The sequence below is a fragment of the Hyaena hyaena genome, unplaced genomic scaffold, assembly GCF_003009895.1.
Source record: "Hyaena hyaena isolate Hyena2069 unplaced genomic scaffold, ASM300989v1 scaffold_463, whole genome shotgun sequence".
In the NCBI taxonomy this organism is placed as follows: Eukaryota; Metazoa; Chordata; class Mammalia; order Carnivora; family Hyaenidae; genus Hyaena; species Hyaena hyaena.
In genome coordinates, this window is record NW_024081094.1 from 906,147 (window position 1) to 933,655 (window position 27,509).

General features: G+C 36.4%; 1 pseudogene; it reads right to left on the bottom strand.

The window, feature by feature from the left end:
• Positions 1-8,032: 8,032 nt before the first annotated feature.
• On the bottom strand, positions 8,033-19,108 carry LOC120246283 (annotated as a pseudogene).
• Positions 19,109-27,509: the final 8,401 nt, after the last annotated feature.

Sequence of the window (27,509 nt, forward strand, 5' to 3'; positions counted from 1 at the left end):
TTTTTTAGTTGGTGCTTTCTAATTGTCCTTTTTTTCTGTTTTTTTTAAATCATTTGACTTTTGGGGCGCCTGGGTGGCTTAGTCGGTTAAGCGTCCGACTTTCGCTTAGGTCATGATCTCGCGGTTTTTGGGTTCGAGCCCCGCGTCGGGCTCTGTGCTGACTGCCAGCTCAGAGCCTGGAGCCTGTTTCAGAGTCTGTCACTCCCTCTCTCTCTGACCCTCCCCTGCTCACGCTGTCTCTCTCTCTCTCTCCTAGAAATAAATAAAACATTAAAAAAAATAATAAAAATAAAATAAATCATTTGACTTTTATATTGAGTTTGGTATTGATTGATATTTCTCTTATTACAATTCTCCATATAATTTAAGATCCATCTACATATTTTATCTTTTAATGGTTGCATTATTAATTTTAATAAGCATACTTAACTTAAAATGTGAAGACAGTCAATCTTCTGTAATGCCTCCCAAACTTTACAAGACCCTTGGAACACTTTAACTCCAATCACCTCCTCCAGACAAATACTATTTTGGTGATAGTATTTTGGTTAATTATATCTTCAAATTAGACTTACATAGTCAATGTTTAGATTTTTCCACAAACTTTCTCTCTCTGTCTCAATAACCACTCCCCCACCCCCGACTTCTCTCTCACACACTGTGTCTTGGTATCTTAGACTTTCCAAATGGGATTTACCTCCTTTCTAACGGACCTATTTTAAAATTCCTTTTGTAAAGGGACCCTTGGTGATAAACTCTCTCACTCATATTTCTCAGACATTTTCTTCATGTTGTCTTGTTTTTGAAGGAGATGTTTTTGGATAATTGTAGGTAGATAATTATTTTCTGTATGGTGTTTAAAAACATGATTCCACACTTTCTGTCACCTCTCATTACTGATTGTGATGTCCGCTTAGTCTAATCATCTTTGCTTTGTGTGTAAACTGTTTTCACTCATTGAGTGGCTTTTGTATATATTTTCTGGGCTTTGGTGTTCTGCGGGTTCCAGGTTTGAGATTTTTAGGTGTGGACTTATTTTTATTTATACTTAGACTTCTGTATCTGAAAATTAAGTGTTCTCCATCAGTGCTGGAAATTCCGTCCCACTATTTCTCTAAGCAATGCCTTTTCTACATTCTATTTTTCCCGTCTAGGAATCCAGTGAGATATATGTGGTGCTTCCTCCTTACTGCACATATCTCAGCCTACCTTCCTCCATATTTTTTGTCCTTTCATTTATTTTTCAGTGCTTTTTGTTTTGAATGACTTCCTCAGATGTTCCAGTTCTCTACTACTCCTTTTAACTCTGTAGAGTTTGTTATTCAGTCCATCTTTTGAATTTTTTTCAGATTGTGAGTAATATATTAATATCAGGTTTTTCAAATCTGCTTGATCATTTTTACGGTTCTTATTCGTATTTTCCTACGCAATCTTTTAATGTTTGTTTGCTTGCTTGCTTGCTTATTTATTTTGAGAGAGAAAGAGTGCATGTCCAAGCAGGGGAGGGGCAGAGAAAGGAAGAGAGAGAATCCCAAGAACGCTCCATGCTGTCAGTGCAGAGCCCAACATAGGGCTCAGTCTTACAGACCATGAGATCATGACCTGAGCCAGAATCAAGAGCCAGATGCTTAACTGACTGAGCCACTGAGGCACCCCTCCTACCCAACTTTTAAACATATTAAACATATTTGTATAATGTTTTATTTTTATTTTATATTTGCATAAATTCCTTATCTGAACTCTTTTCAAGTTTAATGTTGCTATGCCTTGTTTTGCTAGCTCTCATGGTGATCTATTTCCTTGTGTGTATGTGCAAGTTATAATTTTTGATTATTCACTCTCCTCCTTTGTAATCTGATCTTTGAGAATTCTTTGAGGCCTGAGTTGAAAGTGATTTCCTTCAAACAGTACTTCTAATTATCTCCAAAAAGTCCCAGTGGGCTCCTACTTTAATATAAATTCTATGCATGAGGTGTTTCTATTTGCTTGCTTTGTTCATTTTTCTACAAAGGTTATGTTTATCCAGATTCAAACAAAGCTGGTTTGTGATATGAAGTCTCAGAGATGTTTCTCCAACCGTCTCTACCTACTATTAAAGTTTGTATAGGGGCGCCTGGGTGGCTCAGTCGGTTAAGCGTCCGACTTTAGCTTAGGTCATGATCTCGCGGTTCGTGGGTTCGAGCCCCGCGTCGGGCTCTGTGCTGACTGCCAGCTCAGAGCCTGGAGCCTGTTTCAGTCTGTGACTCCCTCTCTCTCTGACCCTCCCCTGCTCATGCTGTCTCTCTCTCTCTCCTAGAAATAAATAAAACATTTTAAAAAATTTAAAAAAAAATAAAAAATAAAGTTTGTATAGAAAATGCCTCCTTTTAATGGGAGATTATTTCTAGTTCACTCCTAAACTGAAAGAGCATCCTTCGAGGTTACCAAAATCATGCCACCAACAGACTCCCAAAAGATATCCTGCCTCATGCAAGCAGTAGATTATATAGAGTCCTATGCACTTTCCAAGGAACATCAACACCAAAGATCAGAATTACTAGTTATGCAAAGGCCTCTCAGGCAAAAGTCACTTTTAGTACTGGCTTACTCATCTGGATTCCCACCATTACAATATTTTTTAATACCGAGGAAACCGAAATTTCTCGGTAGCCCTGCAATGTAAATTAAGTTTTATTTTACCTTTATATTTAAGTATTTACACTGCAAGAGTGGTTCAGGGTATCTATTCTGCAGATTATCAGAAGGGTGGTCAAGATCCTCTTTTCTTTCCAATGGTTTAAATGATAAAGACCTCAAAGATTTGTCAGATGAATAATAGTTAATGGGTGAAGAAGTGGATGGCTCAGTAATCGTCTCCTCTATGCCATTTCTCTATATGCAGGGTTGGCAAACTTTTTCCATAAAGGGCAAGAAAACAAATATTTTAGACTTTGTAATCCAAAAGATCTCTGTCTCAATTATTCAACTCTGCCTTTTTAGTGTAAGAGCTGCCACAGAAAATACCTAAATGAATGAGCATGGCTGTGTTCCAAAAAAGGAGAAGAAAAAGAAAAGAATAAAAAAAGAAAGAAATCAATTTATCTGTGCATTGTCTAAATAAGTAATGAACTTATTTAGAAGAGCTCCCAACGGCACAGGAAAAATTCCATTTATCTAAGCAAGGGAGAAACATCTTGAGAAATAAAATAAGTATAATGAACATTTCTCTGAAGTAGCCAGACATGGTGAATTTCCACATTGTACACCAACCTCCTAGGAAACCAAAGGAACTGAGAAGACACATCCATCTTCCCCAGCTGCCCTCTGAGAGCATGCATTCCAAGAAACTATACAGTAATCTCTCATCTGTGGTAAAGTTTGCACTGGGACCTGTATGTCATCAGATATATTGTGTAATTTTTTTTCAAAGGAAAGAACATACACTGTAGTATTCAAGAAATAGTGTGAATTATATTACTTGGGATGAGCTATAATGTATGCCCTTGAACTGGGCAATACTTAAGTGGTTTTCAGATGGCAACATTGAGATTAAAAGGGTTGCTCACTTGAAAATGACCCTTTTTGGTGCTCCACAAAATAGAACCTTATAAATTTAGCACAAAATGTCTTTCTCAGAGGTGAGGCATCCTGTGGAGTCATTCTTCAGCAGTTTGATCATTAACCTAGCTTGGGCCTTTTAAAAAATGTTCATTATAAACTGTAAAACATAAGACAAGGTTCAAAGTCTACAAAATACTGTTTTCTTTTAATATGAAGGATCACAAATAATACCAACAGCTCATTTTCATGGATAGCAAAAAAATTCCAAACATGACAAAAATATCCAGAAGGATTTTATGTTACCTTTGCAGCTAATATTCTAAGAGAATAAATGCTCAAAGCATTGGTTAAGGACATCTGTTCTTTTAGACATGTTGGTCAACTTTTCTCTGGACTCCATATGATATTTGCTAGTTTGAGGAAAGAGAAATATGAACCACAATTCTAATGCAGTCGTACTCAAACACGTTTCAGAATTGTTCATTATCCTATGTCAAGTACATAGCAGTGTTGAGGCCCTAAAACGGGCAAAAGTGGAGTCAAGAATTTTTTGGCAGAATCCAGGCTAGCAGCTAAACACTGCCCTGAGGGATGTGTCCCTGCTTCTCTCCAAATAGCACTCTCAGCAGTGCCCATGGCAGATGGAACACAGACACATGAGGCACCAGGCTTCTCTCTCTAGATCTATATAACTCACCCCATTATTATATATGTCATTAACTTTCAGTTCTTGAAGGATTTTTATACTTCATAACACTTAAGACCCCATATCCTCACCAAAAATTTGAAAAAAGGTAATTTTAAAAAAGGATGTCACTACGGATACAGTGATACAATTACATTATTATGTAATATGATGATGATGATATGATTTAATGATAGGCTTTTCTTCTTTCTAGTTTCTATTACTTCCATATTTTCTACATGGAACATGATTTATTTTTATAATCAGGGAAAAACACACACAAACATGTGCCCAAATAATGAATAAGAGTCAGTCTTGAAGGTCTAAGTTTTGTCTTCAGTCTACCCACTGCACTTCCGCATGCGCTCTTGCTTTCATGGGCCTTGGCCATCTGTGGAGTGACCCATCCCCACGCATCATCTCCAGCTCTGCCTCCTGCCATCCTTCTGCTTGCCCCTTGCCTTTCAGCACAAATCCCTGATCTGACTTACCGGGTTCTTTTGGATGTGTTGTGTTACCAATCCCATGTCAAGGGTTCCAGAAAAGCTCAGTGCCAGTCTTATACTCACTTCCTTCTTGGAAGGGAAGCCAAGAAAAAGTGTGCTTAGGAATGCATGGTGCTATTTCTTGCTAATTCCCATCAGGGGAAGGGGATCAGTAGCAAAAAGGAAAAAAACAAAGAACAAAAAACAAAACAAAACAAAACAAAAAAAAAACACCGTTTAGTTTCATATGGTTGGTAGTGGCTCAGAATGTTTACATATTAATGCTAGTTATTTCTAACACTGAATGGCTGGGGATTTACATCCATGTAAGGGTCAAGAAATAGTTATATGCATTGTCTGTGAACTATATCTCACATATAGTTGAAAGAAAAAAAGAAGACCTTATTACTCAAACCAGCCCCATTATGTCTGTCCCACCTGTTTCTCCAGAAAACACCTGCCGTAATCTAATCTACATCTACAAATTATCATGATCCTTTAAGATCAAGATAGTGGAATTCACTTGATCCTCAAAAAGTATTCAACTATGCACTGTGTTGCAATTTTACTATTTCGTGTGTTTTGCCTATTGCTCTATTTATAGAGAACTAGAAGGATCAATACCAGATTTCTCAACCTTTGCTACTCAAGCGGAGACTGTGAACCGACATAGTCATTTCACCTGGAGACTCGACAAAAATGCAGAGTCTCAAGTCCTAAACAAAATCTACTGAACCTAGTCTGCATTTTTGAGAAGGATCCAGGTAATGGAAATGCACAGCTTTCAGTGCTAGAGCACTGATACTCATACCCTTTTAAAGGCAAACACACATGGGGCTGGCTAGTAATTCACAAATGTCCAGCAAAATGGAGTGGAAAGAATTGTAGCGTTTAGAAAAAAACCTGCCATACTGATTGTGCCTCCTCACTAGCCTATTGATTATTATAACTTTACATTGTAATTTCCCCAATAACAGGAGTCACCTTCTGTGATATTGAGATTTATAAAAAATGTCTATTTGGTCTTTGTCCCCATTTCCAGGAGAGGCTCCTAAACCTCTTGGAATTTCCCAAGTGCTGAGAGCCATAAAGGTGTCATTTGTTATGTTAATAAGGCGACTTTAGGAGAGCCCCTACATTACCTAAGGATGGGGATGGTCACCAGAGGAACCATCCTTGTCATAGAGGGTTGAAACTTTTAGGTCTGTCCCCACTGACCTCTTGGGAGGGGAGAGAAGCTGGAGGTGAAATCATTTGCCAATGGCCAATGAGTTAATCAATCATTTCTACATAATTGAGCCTCCATAAAAACTCAAAAGGACAGGGTTCATAGAGCTTCAGCGTTGATGTGTAAATGGTGGTGCTGGGAGAAAGGGCCACCTGGAGGCCTGGAGAGGGTACAGAAGCTCTGTGCCCTTGCCCTACACATCTCTTCTACAGGGCTGTTTCTGAGTTACAATCTTTTATGATAAATCAGCAATAATGTAGTTAGTCAATGTGTCGGAGGCCGGCTCCGGCAGGTCCAGGGGTCCCTGAAGGATGGACGGTGTCAGCGAGAGAGAGAGAGTGAGAGAGCCCCGAGATCCTTTCTGATCACCAGGCAGGCATCTCTGTCCTGTCGGTTTTGGTGTCTTTATTTATAGGTCAAAAGTTAACATGGCATCAGAAAATGGAATTTTCACAATGGATAGCTCTTTGTGATAAGATGTTTTTGGAAAATGTACAGAAACAAGTTTTACAGAAGTCTTCTTGCAGAACTGCCCCAATTATAGTGACGTTGAGTAACTAAGAAAATAACAAGGTGTTCACATTTTAATAACGTTAAGATTAAGTCATAGGTGTGTAGATACTCTTATCCATCCTCATCACAGCTGCCAGGGTAAGGGAAGGTGTTTGTGCAATGTAGGCCTTAGGGAAGGGGCTGCTATACACCATCAGTTAGAAAAAGTGTAAGTACTAACTTATCTTCTGTCCTTCTCTCTAGGTTAGGCTCTTTGTCTCCAGGCAAGACTTGATTTTCCAGTTATATGCTTTATGGCACCGGAGAGCCAACCATACCTTTAAAGAGTTTAGCTTATTTCCCAATACGTAGAATAGAATCTACGAGTGCATTTACCTTTGTGTCTGCTTTTATGATTTCTTGAATAGCTAGGGCATGAAAGACATTTTTGGTTAGTTGATTTACATGTTGAGCTGTATGAACATCCTGGACTAACGCAACGGTAGAAACAGAATTGTACATGTAAAGGTCAATCTTTTATGAGTAAGGGTCATTAGCCTGTTCATAGCTCAAGGGAAAGTATGGAGGGAAACAGGACCTTCTGGAGACACGATGTCTGTTAAAAGAAGAACTTCCCACAATAAGTTCCTTCACAAGGTGCAATCATCATTCCAGGGCCGGAATAAGGGGACAAGTCACTCCCGATATTGATCAACAAGGTACCCTAGGGGTCAGTGCTCAAGCAGAAATAATTGAGTGGGGGTGGATATCGGTCATCATCTGATTGGCAAGAGACCTTGCAAACTTGCTTTAACCTCACCAGGAGTTTTCTCAACTAGTGGGCTCAGAATGGCTCCCAGCATCAATGGGTTTTGTGAGTTCTGTGAACTGCTCTAGGAAATTTGTTATTATTATTATTATTTAAGATCTTTATTACCAGGTGTTTGCCATTTGTTGACGTTTTTTGAAAAAAATCAAGTTGTAAACTTTTATTAAGAAATTAAAAATGAGGAGCACCTGGGTGCTTCAGTTGGTTAAGCCTCAGACTCTTGATTTCGCTTAGGTCATGATTTCATGGTTTGTGAGTTTCAGCCCTGCATCAGGCTCTGCTCTAACAATGCAAGCCTGATTGGGATTCTCTCTCTCTCTCTTTCTCTCTGCTTCTCTACCTTCTCTCTCTCTCTCCCTTTCTCTCTCTCTCTCTTTCAAAATAAATAAATAAATGTAAAAAAAAAAACCCTCAAAATTCAACAGCTTTAAAAAAAGGAAGTAAAAAGGAGGTTCTGAAGACTCTCAGCTTGACTACATATGAAACAGTTTAAAAATCTTTAGAGGTATATTGAGAAAAAAGACAGGCTTTTATTTAAAAACAAAAAGCAAACAAAAAAACCCCTTTGTTATTATCAAAAAGAAATGTCCTTAGGTAAAAATAATAAAAACCCCACGCTGCATACATAATGCAGATAGCTCTATTAATCTAGTCAATGGGCAAAAAGCAAGCCAAGGTCTTCAGCTCCAATCTTTTGTTCATTTGTTATTGCTACAATTTCATATTCAATTCTTCTTGGTGGATGACTAAACTGGATGGTGGTAAGCCTGCATTTACTCAGTCCCTCTCTGCTCAGCCTCTGGAGGGGATGAATTCTCATCTGGTTGATTGGCTGCTTTTGTCTCTACCATCTTGTGGTTTAGGGTTTTCTGGGTGTCTCTGTTGGTAATTGAAGTTGTGCAGACACCTGTGTTCAGGTGGCTGCTGATCTTGGGTCTCATTCCCTTGATTTTCATTGCTATCATCTCTAGATGTCTTGGGTGTGGAGGACCCCTGTGGAATCGTGGTCTGTACCCTGATATATATTCTGTCTCACTGGTCTACCCTGTTCTCCTGCACCCTGTTTGTCAGCTCTCTCCATCACCTTTCCCTGCACAGGAGGGTTGGAATAGTGTGGTGGGTTGATGTGCACAGGGTCTCTGTCTGGTAGTAAGATGGGAACCCTTGCCTACAGTAGGGTGACATTGTTGGGCCTAGCCTTACAGAGCATTCTCCCATCCCTTATTCTTTTCCCCACTCTCACGATTCTGATCAATTCTTCTGGGATTTCACGAAGGACCCCTGCCACGCGGAGAGCAACTATAAAGTTTATGGTCTGTTGCGTATTTACTGCCTCCCTCTGGAGCTCCCCCAGGTCCCGTCACATTTGCTGTCTCCACACCTTTTTCTCCCTCAACAACATCAGACTCTATAGTCTCTCCATCTCCTATGCTGATGATGAGGTCTTGGGATGATGATGGGATTCATGAGGTTTGGAGCTGATGGCCAAGAAAGAATTCTTAAAGATGTCTCCGGTGCAAATAAAGGTGATATTAAAGCACAGGGACAGGACCCCTGGGAAGGGAGAACTAAACTGGGGTTGTGAAGAGTGGCTCATTATACACTCTGGGGCTGAGGGAGGTAAAGTCAAAAGAGAAGTTTCCACAGAGACTTTCATATGCTAAAGATTCACAGATTACTGGAGACCTAGTTGTTGTCAAGCTAAGGTTGATTTTCCCTCCAGCAAAGCATTAACACACTAAGACAGTAGGGAGTTCCTGGAGAACTCTGCCGGCCTCAAGTATTTGTCGGTGGACTGCAGCTTATAAGGAAATTCAATTTTATCTGCCATTTCCTTCTGCCTTTGTTTCCCACATCACTATGGAGGGGAAGGTAATGTTGGGGCTCCAGGAAACTGAGTCTATAGGTTTTTGGAGATTAGGCTATTGATAAGATTGCCTTTTTCTTGTAATTTACTAAGATGCGTAAACTGAAGGAGACTCTATCAGATGAACCATTTGTTTTCTGTCCTTTCCTTTGTCCTTGGGCAGCCAGGAGTGCCTGAGGAATGTCACATATCCCACCTGGGGGTGGGGGAAGCAGGTGGTAATGCTGGCTTGTGCTTGGCTCTCAGCTTGCATCACTGAGAAGGTACTTCCTGGGGTTATTCTTCTTTGTGGAAGTCTGGCATACAAATATGTATCTTCTTTGGTGTCACTTCTATTGATGAAACCATATCCGTTTCTTACCCTGAACCATTTTACTATTCCCAAAATCTTCCTTGCATGGACTTTTTTGTCTCTGTTGGCAGGCACCACCCAAAATGAGGCTCCCTGGACTCCACTCCCCCCACACCACTGAGCAGGGTGCTGGGCTTGGGGTCTGCAGCCCTGAGGGCAGGGCGTCAGGTGCTGCTCCGTGTCTCCCTCTCTGCTCCTGGTCGTGGTGAGGTGACTGGGGGGCCTGCTGGGTTGTGTAGCTCTGCTGGTGCCGGTGGTGGGGCTGCTCAGAGCCCTTTGGGGTCTGCTCTCTGCTCGTGCAACTGATGGGACTCACTGCTCTAGCAAACTGATTAAGCCCAAGGAAGAGGTTGCTGGAACTTCTAATTTATAGCCAGTAAATCAGAAGTTCAAGTAACAGTCTGGGCTTGTGACTGGAGACTAGAGTCTGAAGTAGTGGTTTGGAGCAGGGGTGGGTTTGGGGAGGATGGTCCTACCCAGGACTGAGCCCTCAACCTGTGGAATATGGTGCTATCTATTGGTAATTAATGTCAGAATTGAGTTGGATTCTCAGACACCCTGCTGGTTCCTAAGACCTGCTTGGTGTGCTGGATGCCTTCACACATACATTGGAATTGGGTCCAGGAACCCAGATAAGACCTTTTAACCCATACCAGTAAACATATGCCCTCAACTTACTTATTCAGTGCCGATCACTTAGCCCCCCTTCATTCAGCTCCTGAGACTTTTCTCCCCTGACCAATATAGATCTGCTCCTCTAAAATCAAAGCTGAATCTTCTAGATAAATTTGACCTTCCAAATTTAAATGTTAAGGAACAAAATTGCCCCCAAAAACAAAATACCCGGGGGATTTGCTACTTATTCAAACCCAGAATAATTGTATACACAAAAAAATTCTATGCACAGAAACATTAGCATTAAAAATAGTTATATCTAACTTCTATAAGATCTTAGTATAATTCAACCTTTCCAATAAGCCCAATTTTTAGTACTAAGAGAAGTCACTGAGAAGTCATATTTATAATATAATCTTTGCACAGAATTCATTTTAATTAAAAATCAAGCGGTCCCGAGTTTTCCTTTAAGGCTCTAGGATAAAATATTCCATTCATCATGCTTTCCATAATGAAAGGTTCAACTATAAACTTGAAGAAAAATGGAATAGATGAATCAAAATATTCTTAGTTAACATAATCTGATATCTGCTAGGAGTTCATAATCACATGACTGAAAGTGGAAATTATACAGAAAAAAATTCATAGAGTTTTTAAAAACCTTCTGTATATGGAAAAAAACCCCTACATAACCCAAGGAATATTTAACCTAAATATAAACATAACTTTTATGTTTTTTTAAAGTTTCTGTTTATTTTTAATTTTTAATTTTAGTACATATGTAAAATAAATCAATTCTGGGGTGCCTGTGTGGCTTAGTTGGTGAAACGAATGATTCTTGGTTTCAGCCCAGGTCATGATCTCGTGGTTCATGGGTTGAGTCCCACATCAGGCTCCATGCTGACAGTGCAGAGCCTGCTTGGGATTCTCTCTCTCTCCCTCTCTCTCTGCCCTTCCTCTGCTCACATGCTCTCTCCCCTTCTCTCTCAAAATAAATAAATAAACCTAAAAAATTGTTTAAAAAATTAATACTGAGACTACTGTCAATAGAAAATGGGTAAAAATGCCATGATTAGAAATTTAACAAAAGACAAAAATGGCCATAAACACATAAAAGTTCAGCACTTTAGTAAAAAAAAGAAAAAAGAAAAGTGAAAGAATAATAAGATATTGCCAAATTATTTAACTTACATACAATTTTAACTATATTAATGCTTGCAAGAGTTTGAAAAATAATTACTCTGATGCATGGTTGATGGAAAGGTAAAAGTTCAAATCTTTCTGAGGAACAGCTTGGGAACATACAACAAAAACCTGAAATGATTTGCATATGGCAAATCCAACCTTACAAATTTACCCTTAGAAAATAATCTGATCTGTGCAATGATGTTCAGCAATCTCTTCTGGAAAACCATTAACAACCTAAATACCCAGTAGGAGAACTTGGCCAAATAATTAAATTGATGTAAGACATATTCACAGGAGAAAAACAAACAAACTTACATATGTACAGAATCCCTAGAAGACTCTAGAAGCCGCCAGGTAAGTGAGGTGTATAAAACATCCTGGACTAAGGAAAGGGGTAAGGATCTGGGGAGAGAAAGGGAAGAAGGACTTTTACAGAAAGATGAGAGGGGAAATTTGGAAAACAGAAGTTGCCCAGTTGTAGATAAGTTTCTTAGGTAGAAAGGTATCTCTGGTACAAGCTCTCTTCCTGGTATAAGCATCCTTCCAATGTAAGCTTAGATATTTGATAAGGAGGTAAAGAGCTTCTCCTGCACCTGCTGGATTTTGATGGCCTTTCACTCAAAATAATTGTCATGCCAAAGTGGCATATTTTGGGGTGGCAAAATCTGCTCCTCTTCAAGTTGTATGTCCATAGGGTGAAAAGCATCTGAAATAGTTGCGGCTAATAGGATTTTCAGGTTTTTTTTTTTTTTAATTTTTTTTTTTAATGTTTTATTTATTTCTAGGAGAGAGAGAGAGACAGCGTGAGCAGGGGAGGGTCAGAGAGAGAGGGAGTCACAGACTGAAACAGGCTCCAGGCTCTGAGCTGGCAGTCAGCACAGAGCCCGACGCGGGGCTCGAACCCACGAACCACGAGATCATGACCTAAGCGAAAGTCAGACGCTTAACCGACTAAGCCACCCAGGCGCCCCTTCAGGTTATTTTTTTAACGAGGTATTGGTTTTTGTCATTTAAAAATTATTAATTTTTCATGTAGTCAAATGTATGGATTTTCCCTTGTGATTTTTAAAATTATTTATATGCTTAAAACTCTTCATTATTAAATCAGCCAGTCCACTCTATTTTTTATAATTTCCAGAGATCTCTTATTTTTATTTCACATTTATCTCTTGAACTCATATGGAATTTATACTGATATATGAGATGAAATGAGACTAGATCTAATTTATTTTTCCCCACATGAGTTAAGCAGTTGTCCCTGAGTCACCTCTTAACTATGCAACCTTCCCCCATTCATTTATGATACCAACACAATAAACTTTTACATATTTGAATCTGTCTTGATTTACCTTCTTTTCCATTGTTTTGTCAAAATGACACTGTCTTGAGTATTACTGCTTTATAATTGATAAGACAATTGTATTGGCTATTTGCCCCCGTTCATTAAGAGATAAATATTAGATTTACTGTGGCAAATTAAAAAAAGAAAAACTCACTGTGGTTTTATTAGGCAATATTAGCCTTACGAATTATTATGGGAAGAACAGACAACCCTTAATATATTTCATCTTCAGCTGATAAAATTGTCTCTTAGGTCTCAGCAAACTTTTACCATTTTCATTATCCAGTTCCCTCATGTTTTTTCTTGCTAATGATATATCAAGATATTTTGTATTTTCATTGTATCTTAAATGGGACTTTTCAATATATATATTTTTCTAACTTCTTAGAAAGTATGAAAGCAGTTCACTCAAAAAATTATTCTAAAAATTTATTCTAAAATCACTCCTGACAGAAGTTTATTGTTATTGGAAGCAATAAACAAGCTATAAACTTTTCACCAGGACAATGACGAAGTAATCCAGAGTAGAGCACGGCAAATAAATAATCAAAAGTATGGTATGACAAATATCTGTAGCCAGCAAAAGAAGTAAATACAGATTCTCCCACAGATTTCCTTTCCTTAAAATAAGAGAGAATTTCAAAATAAAATTCAAAATTCATCTCATCAAAAGTCATCAGACAACACCCATATTAAAATTCCTACTGACAGATTTATATTTAAATTTAGATGATGCCATAGTGTTCCAAGCTCATTTAAAAAGCACTGTGTATTAAAATAGTTAATTAATTTTCTGGATCACACACTATTAAGAATAATTCTCCTGGCCAGGCAATTGGGTTAGAGTTAGAGAGAAGGCAGGAATGCCCCCCCTCTGTGTAGCATGAATGACAGCAATAGCTCCTAAGGGGAGCGCTTAATTCCCTTGGATTCAACCCTACTATACAACAGATGTGGGGGTTCCTGTGATGCAAATTGCCAGGGAGGATTTAGACTGGACTAAGAAGATATCCATTATGGAAGAGTAAGATACAAGAATTCTTTAGGGATTTGGACACAAGCAAATACTCAGAATTACCCCTGGTTGCTGGGATTTAGACACCAGAAAAATCCACACAGTACATGTTCCTTAGGAAACACAGTCTGACTTTCTAGAAAACAAAAATTAAATCCAACATAACAATATGTGCACTTGATCATTTGTTAGACATACCTAATGATGACCTAAGAACAGGTACTAGAAATGACCTCAATCAGCCCTAAATCAAAATGCAAAGGTTCTGAAGGAATTAATAAATATCAGATCTGAGCAAGTGTTTAAGTCCGTATTTAAGCCAGCTATTTCACCCACAAAACCCAGATGTTTTTAGAATATGGAATATTGATTAAAACTAAGAAATGACCACTGAATTTTCATACCAAACCACTTTTAAAAGAAAACCTTTGTAAAATGTGTTCCTTTATTTTCAGTACAGTGAAGCCTGTAATTACACTCATAACTTGAATTGCTTCTGATATTGTTTTATCATCAATTTTTTTCTTTCAAATTACAAGAAAGATCCTAGTCCCTCATGTGTTGATAGTATTTCTAAGGAAAAATTTAACAGTCCGGGTTAATATTATTAACTGGACACAAATAGGGAAAAAATGAAATTGACTTGTTAACTATTAGTAAAAAGTAACCAAAAATATCCACAATTCTCTAGCTTCATTTGATTGAATAATCTATTATTCAATCTATTACCTGCAAACATTCTCAATTATCTTTAGTTACTAAAATAATACCAGGTTTAAAATCAAAGATACCAAAGATGAGAAAATGTGACATGGAAAAATACCTCCCATTCAATAGGAAGCCCTTCAATGAACTAAGAATGAATTTCCCAAGAAGTTAGATTAATTCATGATTTCAGCAGCAAATATTTTACTTTGTAGTATCATCTTGCTTACGTATGATCTGACAAAACTGGGAAGTTTGTATAGAAATCCTATTTGCCTTCAAACACAGAACTCAGCAAAATAACATGAGGGAATGAATATATTTTAACCAGGGTTTAAAGATCATCTCACAAACATTTTCTGAAATAAGGGTTGACTCCTAAGGTCTGGTTCTTTGAGAAAAAAGAATTCACAGCTATGCAGCTCATTAGCATTCAATTTTGATTGCTATATAAACTTTTTAGTGAAAGAAATCTTTCTTAGCCAAGTAATAATCCTGAACTAGTAACTGAGCTTTAGTGAGAAAAATCAGAGCTCCAGCACATATTGAAGTGAACCACTGTTAGATAGAAAAGAATAGGGTGATAGAGATGATGATGATTCTCATTTACACTGGATTTTTAAAGAAGGATTTTAACAAAGTGAACGTGTGTCTTTTTAACATCCAGGGAACAAAGCTGGAGATCTGAGAACAGTTAGCGCTATATAAAAAAGGTTAAAAAATCACCAATTCTGACAAATGTTAGTAGATATGGATTAAATAAAAGTGGCTTCTTTAGTGGGCAATGGTATACTGTTCTCTAAGCTGTCTAATGAGGCACAGAATAAAAACAGAGTCATTTTAGGAAATGGCAGGACTGTGTTGTATGGTGATCTTTCAGTTGTTGAAGATGTGTGGAAATTTATTGAGAGATACAAGTTACTGAAAAATCAGGTTCTAGTATTTTTGAACTATGCAATCCTATTTATAATTTCTGTGCTAGTAAAGAGACACCAAAAATACCTAGGCTCTTAAGTCAGACATAACCTTCTTCAAATATTGTATTCCTAGTTCTCAAAAAATAAAGGTAAAAATCAACTATTTAACATGCTCACTCAAGACTCTGGTCTGCTTACATATATGTTTGGATTTCAGATCCTTTACCTTTTCAAGTACTAAAAATAAAGTAAGAAATAAAATGTACTTATAGCCTTCAAAAGAACAAGAGTATAAAGCAAATAGCAAGTGAAAAAAATAAAAGCATAATGCAATCAAGTGAATACAGTAAATAATAAAGTTAGTAAAACAGATGTAAATTATTGCAATTGAAAAAAATATTGACAAGAAATATGTACTCAACTCCCTATAATGGCTAAAATTAAAAAGACTAACAACACCAAGTGTTGGTGATGATGGTGTATAATTGGAACTCTTTGTGCATCTCTGATGGAAATGCAAAATAGTTTACCCACTCTGGAAAACATTTTAATTTTTTTAAATAAAATTCAACATATGTGTACCACATGAGTCAGCAATCCCACCCCTACGTATTTACCCAAAACAAGTTAAAACTTAGATCCACACACACAAAGCCTGTATGTAACTGTTTCTAGCATCTTTATTCATAATCACCCAAACTGGAAAGAACAAAAAAGATCATCAAAAGGTAAATGGATACACAAATTGTGGAGTATCAATACAGTAGAATACTACTCTGCAATAGCACAGAAAACTCTAATCATGCAACAAGATGAATGAAATTTAAAAGTATTACACTAAATGAAAGAAGCTAGAGACAAAGAATACACTGTGATTTCATTGATACCAGATTCTGAAAAAGGCAAAACTATAGCAAAAGAAAGAAGATCAGAAGTTGCTGGTGACCAAGGAGTGAGTGTAGGAAACTGACTTCAAAAGGGTAGTACCAGAGACATTTTTGCAATGATGAAAATGTTCAATATGGTGATTATGATGCTGGTTACACAGTATATACATTTGTCAAACTCACTGAAATATGCATTAAAACAGAAGTCTCACTGTATGTAAATAACACCTCGATAAAGCTGATATTAAAAAGGAATGCAAAAGAAAAATAGAAATTTTATGTGTAAAATTTCTTATTAGCATTTGCCTTAAAAAGAGAATAACTGGTGAAACATATAAAGAAAAACCAACAATGTGAGGTCATAACAAATCTTATAACTATTAAACAAATCAAAGCAATAAATCTATATGATACTGTGGATGAATGGTTACACAACACTGACATGGCTCTATAATGGAGACACTGTTAGTAAGAATTCCAAAAAATGGGGTTATGGCGCTGTGTGGTGGAGAATGCTATTTCACCTTGGATCCAGCTCAGGATCCAAAACTCTTACTATTTCTCTGCCACAGGTGCCAAACTAAAACCTTCATCGTGGTAGGATGAAAAAAAAACAGAAAAACATTGACAGACACAGAGAAAACAGATACAGGACAAAACACTCAAGTTAGAGACAGAAAGAGAAATAGAGCCACAGAAGAGGAATCATTATTTGGATTAATGGTCTTTATTTTGTGGAGTATATTGAAAGAAGCACATATGTGTGGAAATCTATTAAAAAGAGAAGTTATCTGAAATGTATTTTAATTAAACAAAATGAAAAGAGTGAACATGAAAACTTATGTTAAAAAAAGGACAATAAAAGTTGTAAAATAAGAAGTTTCTTAGCACAAACCAGCGAGGAATAAGAGTGATGTTGGAATGTGTAGCCTGGCTGATTAAACAGATTAAAGATATAACAGCTCTACAACATTTATTCTTTTTCTTTGGCTATGCTTACACAAATGTATAGTAAAATGCATGTAGTTCTTATTTAAGCATTTGTGTTCAACTATTCTCGAGCAATTCTTTCATCACCAAATGTAGATTACTAGACTGTATAGACCAAATTATGGTGAAGAGTAGGAAAATCTTTCAAAAGTCTAAACTTTAAAAAGCAATAATATGGATCAAATGAGTATCGCAGAAGCTGGGGAATAAGAAAAAGTCTGATCAAGAAGATTTTAGAATAAAGAAATAAAAAATAAGCACACATATATACATGGGTATATGCACCTGTCTGCTCCTATGTATATCATGTCCTCACTCCTTGAGTTATGAACGTTTATAACAAAGTTCCAAAACAGTATGAGTCAAATGTGCAGAGTCACTACCTCTGTATATGTCCAATGTCACTTAGTTTTTAATATCTTATGATTTATAATTTTTAAAATGACTTTTTAAATAGATTATTAGTACCTTAGACTGAGAGTCTGTAAGAACTTAGTTCTCACTGAATCACATCAATATTGGTCTTATGAAGTTCAAATTACGGATCTGGTAAAATATTAACACTGTAAAAGATGATTAGCTAATAGAATGGAAAAGGCACATGGATTCAAAGGAATACAATTGCAGGAGCTGATAGTGAAAACTTAGACTAAAAAATGCATTTATACAATACAAAGGAAAATACTTAGGAAATTTCTATTCCTACCAAGTCAGAAATGTTGATCCAATGAAGGGAAATCCTTAAAAACAATTATTTGCAAGAAAACAAAGTCTAAGATCATCCATTCTATGAAGACATGGGAAATGTTTTCATCATTCAAAAGGTGTGCAAGACACAACACCTTACTCTTAGTTAAACAAATAAAGCACACATTTAAATTATTTATTAGAATAAAGCCAGTTCCATCCATATTAAGAGACAATAACTCAATTTTAATGAAACAGGTTTAAAACATAGATTTTTCTGTGAACTGAAGGAACTGTAGACCTTTGCCAATATGAATAAAATACCAAACCAAACACCTCATTCCCGGGTAGATAGAAAATCTACATATGGCTGAAAAGTAGATGTAGACTTTAGAATTTAAGTTCTACCCAATGAAAAAATTAATGGCGGTCATGTGAAGAAACAGGTTCAAGCACTGACAAGTAGCTAATGTCAAGAAACCATTACTTAATTTTCAAAAGAATGATCATCAGCAGAACAGAACATTGTACTTCCAAAGGGGAAAAAAAAGCTGATGGCAAGCCCATCAAAGGCACTGTCTGTCCCAAACAATCTATGCGAGAGGAACCACAGACAACATTAGAACACGTCACGTCATCAACTCTGCATGCACGTACATGATATTGCTCCAGGCTGGGAATTCAGTGGAAAATTATCTGTATCCAAACCAAAGCGTTTCTCATGGAGTCCACTTTGGATCTGATGACTCATGGCTCCTTCCAATGTTTTCTCCATCTTTTTCACCTCTACATCTAGAGTTCCTCCAAGCCAAGTGTTTCCCAAACCACAATGTACACACCACAGGAGAAGCGTCTGTTTCCTTTCCTTTACCAACAGCAGCAATCCTCATTCCCTTCTCTCTCACATTTTCAAAGTAGATGCTCTCCACGTAATGTACCATTCATTTTTACAGTATTGTCCAAAGAACTGACGGTATTGTTTCATAATAACACCCACCTTTCTCCCTGGTTCTTATAGAAATTAGAGGGGGAAATAATAGGAAGAAATGACAAAACGCTTTGCTCCTGGAACACTGCAAATTTATTTCATACACCTATGCACCCCCAACTTCTTCTACTCACATACATTTGTTCTACCTCTACACTCATCAATCTTGCAAATGCAACAGCGGGCCCGCTCGGCCTTCTTCTAAAAGCAACAAGGAGACTGCCCTTTTTCAAAATTATTCTGTACTGTTCTGTGGCCACAGTAGCACTTTTCACAGTTGGGATTATTCTCCACATTGTTGTATCCAGTCAAAGCCACTCAAGAATTCCTATGGTCCCAGCAGCACTAAAAATACATAACAGCCTCCTTACAATAATGGCTGTGAATCACAGCATTCCTCGGCTGACATAAGTAGTTAAAATAGTGGGGGAAAAAAAAGTTAAATAAAACTTTTTAAAAAGTTCAAGTAAAAAAAAATGAAAAGGGGGTTGAAAAGGACTCCCCTACCGTCTAACAATATTAAAGTCTGTCTCAAATTTACAAACGTCCTCAGCAACATCAAATACCGCAGCTTCAAACACACGCGCCAGCTTCAAGCCCGACAGCTTCAAATGCCGCAGCTTCAAACACGCGCGGCAGCTTCAAACGCGCCAGCTTCAAACAGCCTTGGGGCAGCCATCTTGCACACGCTCCAAGGAGCACAACCTCAGGGCCCTTAGGCGGCCACCCCATCCCAGAGGCCACACAGAGGCTTTGTTGGGGGAAAAATGGGAAGAAGAAAAAAAAGAGGAAGAAGAAGAAATATAATTTGCAGACGTTAAATTAGCCCATAGAGGGAGCTCACATAGCCCCATAATTTCACAGTAATTGGAATCTCCTGTAATTTAAAATGTAGCCCCATCATTTGTCAGAGAGAGCCTCCAGGGGTCAAAGAGTGCATGTCTTACTTCATACCGATCTCTGCATGCCTATAAAATGCAATTCCATTTAGACCCCCCTTGACCGTGTGTTTTGTTATCGCAACAAAAAGATGATGATTCTTGGATACATGTTCTCCAAAACCAGCCCAGAAATTAAAGTGACTCGTCTATGTGTGCTGTTAGGGTGAATCCAACTGAATAAAGACCATAATAAGAATAAAGTTCCAACAATTAGGATTGTCATGGCAATAACCTAAATGTCCTCCATTCACGGTGTTCAGTTTAGAAAGCTACGTGCTCTCTTTCAACCTTGACTAGAGATACTCTTGTGGCTATCCATTTCTCTCGCTGTCTAGAATCCTTAAACCAGCCATGCTGCAATGTGCCTTCAGACAAAAGGATAAAACCGGAAAACGAAAGGATATAATGGCAGTGAGCCTTTTCAATAAAACATGAGAGAAACAAAATTCCAAAATTCTGTGGAAAGAAATATTGAGGAGAAAGTACACTCAAAAATAAAGCATCTAAATGTGCAGCTGAAAGTGGAAATATATTACCTGCTCTTGTGAAACAAATTTTGAAAGGAAACAACTTTACATTATGTAACTCTTATTTAGAAACTTTACATTTATGTAAAAACTGAACAGGTTTCTGAAAACATTTAACCTTTGAAGTGAAGTTATTTCTATCTTAGAGTAAACACAAACTAACAATGTAAAGAAAGCTCAAAATGTAGAGTTTAATCAAGAATGTAACATATGTGGATTTTATTCTATTTGAGATCATCTATTAGGTGTTAAGAAAAACATATCTACTTCATTTAAATTAGGAGGCTTGTATGTTATTACTGCTTGTCCATTATGTATTTGTAGGCTTGGGGTATTATGATTACATTTCCTGCACCCTGTTGTTTAAAAGTATATAATTTATAAAATTTGAGGATTTAAGTGATGCTTTAATATTACCCATATTATATCAATAACTGTAAAAGGCAAATTATATATAGGTGAGGAATCATTTGCCTGAAGATGTGTGGCAGAGCTCAATTTTTAATTCTAATAAACACATCTCACCAATATTCCATGTTATAAATAAAAAGTATCTGACTTTTTTTCTGAATTTTCCCAAATACTCAGAAATCTTTTCACTGCTTTACATATTTACTATCATAGAAATGCCTCACTTTTCTGATATGCCTGATAACCAGGTCCCTAATTTCCACCTCTCATTTCAGACTCAACCAGAAAAACTAAAAATCCTTGTAGATATGATTCATCAATAACAAAGCCATACAAACTCAAGTTTTCCAAAGAGCAGTATAAACTTGGGGATGCTCACCCTGGTTTGGCTAGCTTTGGGGTTGCCAGAAATTCCACAACGAACATGGTGTGTAAGGGGAAACTCAAAGGAGAATGCTTATGGTTTAAGATCTTGAAAAGTAATGGCATTGCTTGCCATGAAACCATAAAGAATTGTCAACTGCACATCTGTTAAGTTCATGAAGGCTGGCAGATAACTTTATCACCTATAAGAATCTATATTCAAGTAACTAAGGCTACACATTATAGAAGATAATAATTGATGGACTATCTTAAAGTTACCAATGATCGTGAGCAGAGTAAAGGAAGTAATGCTTTCTTGTTGTTACAAAAGATAGCTGGACAGTTTCTGTCACTTGGAAATGAGAAAGCAATCAACGGTCTTCTTCCAATGAGGGAAAAAAAAAAAAAAAAACAAGAAAAACAAGTATATGTAGCCTCTTCATTTCTAACTTCTCTTTTAGAAAAGTCACACTCCACTCTAAGCCTGAATATCACCTGACACATATTCTAAAACTAAGCATGTCGTGTGGGAAACAGGATAAATGAGCATATTAAGTTACAGTAGCTCTCCTTCTTATTCACCTGTAACATTGATGAGGGATACAATTAAATTGTAAAAGTGAAAAAAAGCAGCACTGAGGTTTCACTTTGAACTCTGAGCAAGCTTGATAATCTAATGGTAGAAGACACACATCCTATACATAGCTCACTTTTTACTGCAATAGAATAAATACATTTCTGCTATTTCTATAAATCAGAGTAGAAAGTTAAAAATAAAACTATAATTACCTGGAATGCTTATAGCCATACACGATTTTCTACATTTTTCTATTAACTGAATGATAATGAGGAACTCTTTTTTGATGGCTTAATTTCCTTGTGTAAATTTTTTTCAAAATATGACTGTCCCTATTACCTACAGAATTTCTCAACACAAGTTAATTAAGACCCCTATAGTCTCCTAGGATCATATATATGATTATTATTGCACAAAAGTATTTTATGTATAGATAAACAGAATACCAGACTGAGTGCATCTGATCCATAAAAGTTATCTTTTCATGAATCTTTGTGGTTCTTGTTATTTTTTTAACCCAAAGTTCAAAAACATTCATGTTATTTGAGAGTTCCAGCTTTTCAAGTGTATATGCAAAACACATACGCGCAGAAAGACCAAGAACTTTGTGATACAGGCTCCTACAAGCCATCTGGTCTGATGTCTAATCAGCTTTCTGATCATCCGATTTCTGGAACACAGAAACTAAAGGTCAAAATTTTTACTATGAAACAGAAAACAAATCCAAAAATAGACTTAGTTATCTGTAAATCTGACCTAAGAAGAGCATGTCTTTCTCTAAAGTAAAAATTCAGTGAATGATGATGTATGGAAATTGATAAAAAGCCATGGTTAGCTACTGTGAAATTTTTGACAGCATTCCACAGGAATAATTTGTCCTCCCTTAAATACATTTAGCTGGAATAGCAGACATATTTTCTATAAGTTGCTTATATTTGCAGACTTATTTGTAGGCAAATAATAGTGGGAAAACATACTCAAATTTTTGTGGGATGAACTATTAAAATGCATTTTTTGGAGATGTTTCCTTACTCTATCAAGAGAGAATCCTGAGAGAAGTTTGTGTAGAATTCATTAATTGAATTACAAAACAAAGTTATGTTATACATAATTTCCAGGCTAAAGAACCCTAAGTATACTTGTAGCAAAAATAAGAGGAAACCATATACTTCAGACCAAAGGTAGGGGCAAACATGTTTAATAACAGATGGAATGCTTTAACTGGTAGGTGTACAGCGTATGAATTAATATTAGACATATTTTCTTCAAAATATTATGAATCCTAGCCTTTTAAATCTAATGTGGCCAAAAAAAATTATCATCCAAAACTATACCTTTTGAGTGCATTCAGAGTCTGTAGTAATAATTCCTCCTGGCCAAGGCAGACCAAGCTATATGCCAGACCCACTTTTACCAGGACAATTTGAAATAGTTGCTCTCTAAGAGGGATGGCAAAGACAGGACATATTTAAGACATTTAGTTATTTGGAGGCTACTCTGCAAAAGAAGACCTGGAGCCAATTTAATAAGCATAAGTTATAAGAGATTCTGAAGGTAATAGTTTGAGGATTTGAGCTTCTTCAGATCCTCAGGAGCTGCTAGGCTTCTTGTATATCTAATCATCTTTCAACATCTATCAGTTCCACTGTAATAAAGTACAAAAGAGAAATGAAAAGTCAAAAATCAGGCATAGTATGTGATTTTATAACTTCTTACTCATAAAGCAATAAAGGACTATACACTTCTTTTTGTGTGTCTGAGTTATCAATGAGACATTTTATATACACATATACATTGTTAGAATTTATATTTTATTTCTATTAATTTATATTTTATATAGTTAACATATATGTATTTATCATTAAGTTTTTATTTTAATTCCAGTTAGTTAATGTACAGTGTTATATTAGTCATATATATATATTTAAAGCCAACTAATGGGAATGTATTTTGTTATAAGTTAGTCATGAGTTGAAACATTTTTTTTTTTTTGGCTTAACCATTTCAGAACATCTGTGAAATGAAAGTACAAAATGGAAATTGCTTAACAAACTATGCAGTAAGATAGCTACAATTTTGTTTTCCCTTTGTCAAGGGAAAATAAAATAAATTTTCCATCAGTCACAATGAGAGCTAGAGGGACTGATCATTCAAAATACAGTAGCACCTACATTTCTCCAAATATTCCCCAAGACATAGCATTTGTGCTGAGTATTCAATAATTTCCTCAAGCTGTACACCTGAAAAATATATGTCTCAAGTCTGGTGTTCATAATCTGGTAGACAACCACATGTGTTCACAGCCCATATCTTTGAAACAATTATTCTCTTGGGTATGCAAATGCACTGGGCTTGCAACATGTTTATTCAAAAGAGTAGAAAGAATGTTTCTTATGTGAGCATCTGCAGGTTTCCACTGGAAATCTGCATACAACAATACATTTCCCCATGAATTCATTTTTGAAATGACAGTTATACATCTTTTTAAGGCTTTACCAAGAATTAACATGACTCAATTTGATAACAATTTTTCATCAAGAAAAGCACGTGAAAGAAACGAAATTAAAGTGTGTATGTTAGGACCTATTATTACCTGGGTTTTTGCATGCCTTAATAACACAAAAATCCAAACATTGGTACTCCTAACCCACCAGCCTTTTCACTATACCCTCGTTACATGCTATCCTACTTCTGATCCAAGCTTTGGCCTCACAATCATTCAGCATTTTTCAGTTTTCATTACCAACCTTCATTACCATCACCTATCCCTGAGCATAGATAATTTTAAATTTAAAACTATTAAAAATACTTTTATTTATTTTTTTTATTTTTCACTTTAGACAGAGAAAGAGTGTAAGCAGGGGAGAGGTGCACAAAGAGAGAGAGAGAGAGAGAGAGAGAGAGAGAGAGAGAGAGAGAGAATCCCAAGAATCCCATGTTGAGCATGGAGCCTAATGCTGGGTGCAATCACACAACCCTGGGATCATAACCTGAACTGAAATCAAGAGTCGGAAACTCAACTGACTGAGCCACCCAGATATCTCCTAAACTGTTAAAAATACTTTTCTTTTAATTTTTTTTTTTAGTTTATTTATTCTGAGAGACAGAGAGAGCAGACAAGAGTCAAAGAGAGTATGAAAGAGAATCTCAGGCAGGCTCTGTACTGTCAGCATGGAGCCTGATGTAGGGCCCAAACTCACGAACTGCGAGATCATGACCTGACCTGAAACCAAAAGTTGGATGCTTAACTGACTGAGCTACACAGGTGCCCCAAAAATACTTTTAAAAAAACTTCAAAAAAACCATTATGATAGTAAAATATATTAATGTACATGTACTGGAAATGGACATGTAAAGTATACAACAAAGAAATAAATACATGTAATACTAAAAAATGCAATACTATTAAATATTATAAACATACAAACACTAAAGTTTATTTGAACTGGTGTAATGGATATATAAATAATTAAACTGATACACACAAACAGCATCATACCAACAAAGAATAAAACAACCATCTGTTTCAGATATCTAGGAAACATTTATATATATTGTCTATGTGTTATTATCACACCAAAAATGTTTTAATGTATTTCCAAAAGTACTTATCATAAGGCTCTATTTTCTTTTCCCAATACCTTAAAACAAAATATATAGAACTTCTATTTCCAATAATGACTTCTTTTGTTTAGATCAAAACTCCAATGAGAAAAATTAAAATACTAGATAAATATTTAAAAACTCCTTTATAATCATTTAAGAGCTAACAAAAGGGTACCAAACTAAAGATACAAACCTTGGGGTGGGGAAGAAGGAAACATAGAGATATAAGTTGTACACATGAGCATCAAGTTGCTCTTCCCTTGAAGGTGTGTGTAAGCCAAATTTGCAAAACCAGGGTGTGGGCAGAATGGGGAGAAAGTCAAGGCCAAGAACCTACCCATATCAGGGAGTCTGAGAGAAGACTTTCCCAGTATTAATTTGGGACACAAAGGGTTTTGCACCTATGTAAAAGTGATTCATAAGCGATGCTTTGTGGGTATTACAGGAAAGACTGAAAGTAAAGAAAGAAAAGGTGAAAGATGTTTGAAAAGATGTAATCTCTGGCCAGCCTTCCAGCAGATGTGCTGGCTAGAGATTCCTAAGAACTGCAAGTTTTATGGAGGATTAAGAATGCCTTTCATTCACACCTACATGCACAAGTTAGATGCAAATGTAAATCTTCCCAGATGGAATGTGCCTTCATCCTAGCTTCAAAACATATCCTTTTTCAAAGACAACTGCAGTACGCAGGCAAAAACAACAAAGCACAGAAGGAAGTGGGGCCTCCTCATGATCTAGATTATCAACCAGAAATATAATTGTTTTCCAAAGCCAAACTCAATCTTCCTCGATGAAAGAGAAGATCATTGAGACTCCATAATATCATTCACAATGTTAAAAACACAATTAATAAATCACTAAGTGTGTAAAGAAGCAAAAGAAAATGGCTAATAATAAAAAATGAGATCTAAGAACTCATCGGGATTATACAGATATTAAAGTTCACAAACAAGAACTTTAAAATAATTGTGACTAATATGATAAACATAATTGAGAAAAAGAGAGACAAAAATAGATGAAAATATAATGTATTTTAACAGAGAATAGCAATCTGCAAAAAAACTAAAAGTGCATCCTGGAACTACAAATATAATATCAGAAATTAAGAACTAACTGAATAAGTTTAACAGCAGACTATGCACAGCATAAGACAAGAAAGGTAAACTAGAAGGCTGACTAGACGAAAACATCTCAACTGAATATAAAAAGAAAAAAAAAAAAAAAAAACCCTAACAGGAATGCAAGAGGAACTTGGGACTCTTGCACTGTACTTTTTTCATCGTGTAAAAATGTACAAGATTTGCTGTCCCAAGTGAACAGGAGAGAATAGGAAGGGCAAATTTTGAAGAAATAATGGTTAAAAATTAGAATTTCTTGATGTGATGAAAGACATCAACCCACATATTCAAGAAGCTCAGTGAACAACAGTAGGATAAGTAAAAGGAAAACTATACTTGGGAATATTATAGTCAAAATGCTGAAAGTCAAAAATAAAGAGAATCTCAAAAGCAACCAGAGTGTGAAGTGAGGGGGGAGTATTGTTGTATATAGGTTGACAATGAAAATGAGTCTATTTCTCCACATTGACCATAAGAAACAGAGAACAATGAAATGGAATTGTTATAGTTTTGGAAAATAAAATGCCAACCTAAAATTCTATACTCAGGAAAAATGTATTTTATTTATTTATTTATTTATTTTTGAGAGAGAGAGAGACAGAGAAAGAGAGAGAGACAGAGTACGGGGAGAAGCAGAGAGAGGGAGACACAGAATCCAAAACAGGCTCTAGGCTCCGAGCTGTCCGCATGGAGCCCAACCCACAAACCACGAGATCATGACCTAACTGAAGTCAGATGCTTAGCCAACTGAGCCACCAAAGTGCCCCAGGAAAAATAAATTTTAAAAACAAAAAGGAAATAAAGACATTCCTAGAGAAACGCATTGTCAGCGCACCTAGACTACAAGAAATAAAAAGGCATTTCTTTAGGCTAAAGAAAAATTATCCCATAGGAAGAATAGATACAGAAAATTTGAATAACATGATTAATGAAGTTGTTCTAATATATATACACAGAAAATTATATCTAACAACTGCAGGATATGTAATTTTTATATTTCTTTATTTGCTTATTTATTTAATGTTTTATTTATTTTTGAAAGAGAGAGAGCCAGAGCATGAGCAGGGAAGGACAGAGAGAGAGGGAGATGACACAGAATCTGAAGCAGGCTCTAGGCTCTGAGCACTCAGCACAGAGCCCAATGTGAGAACCCA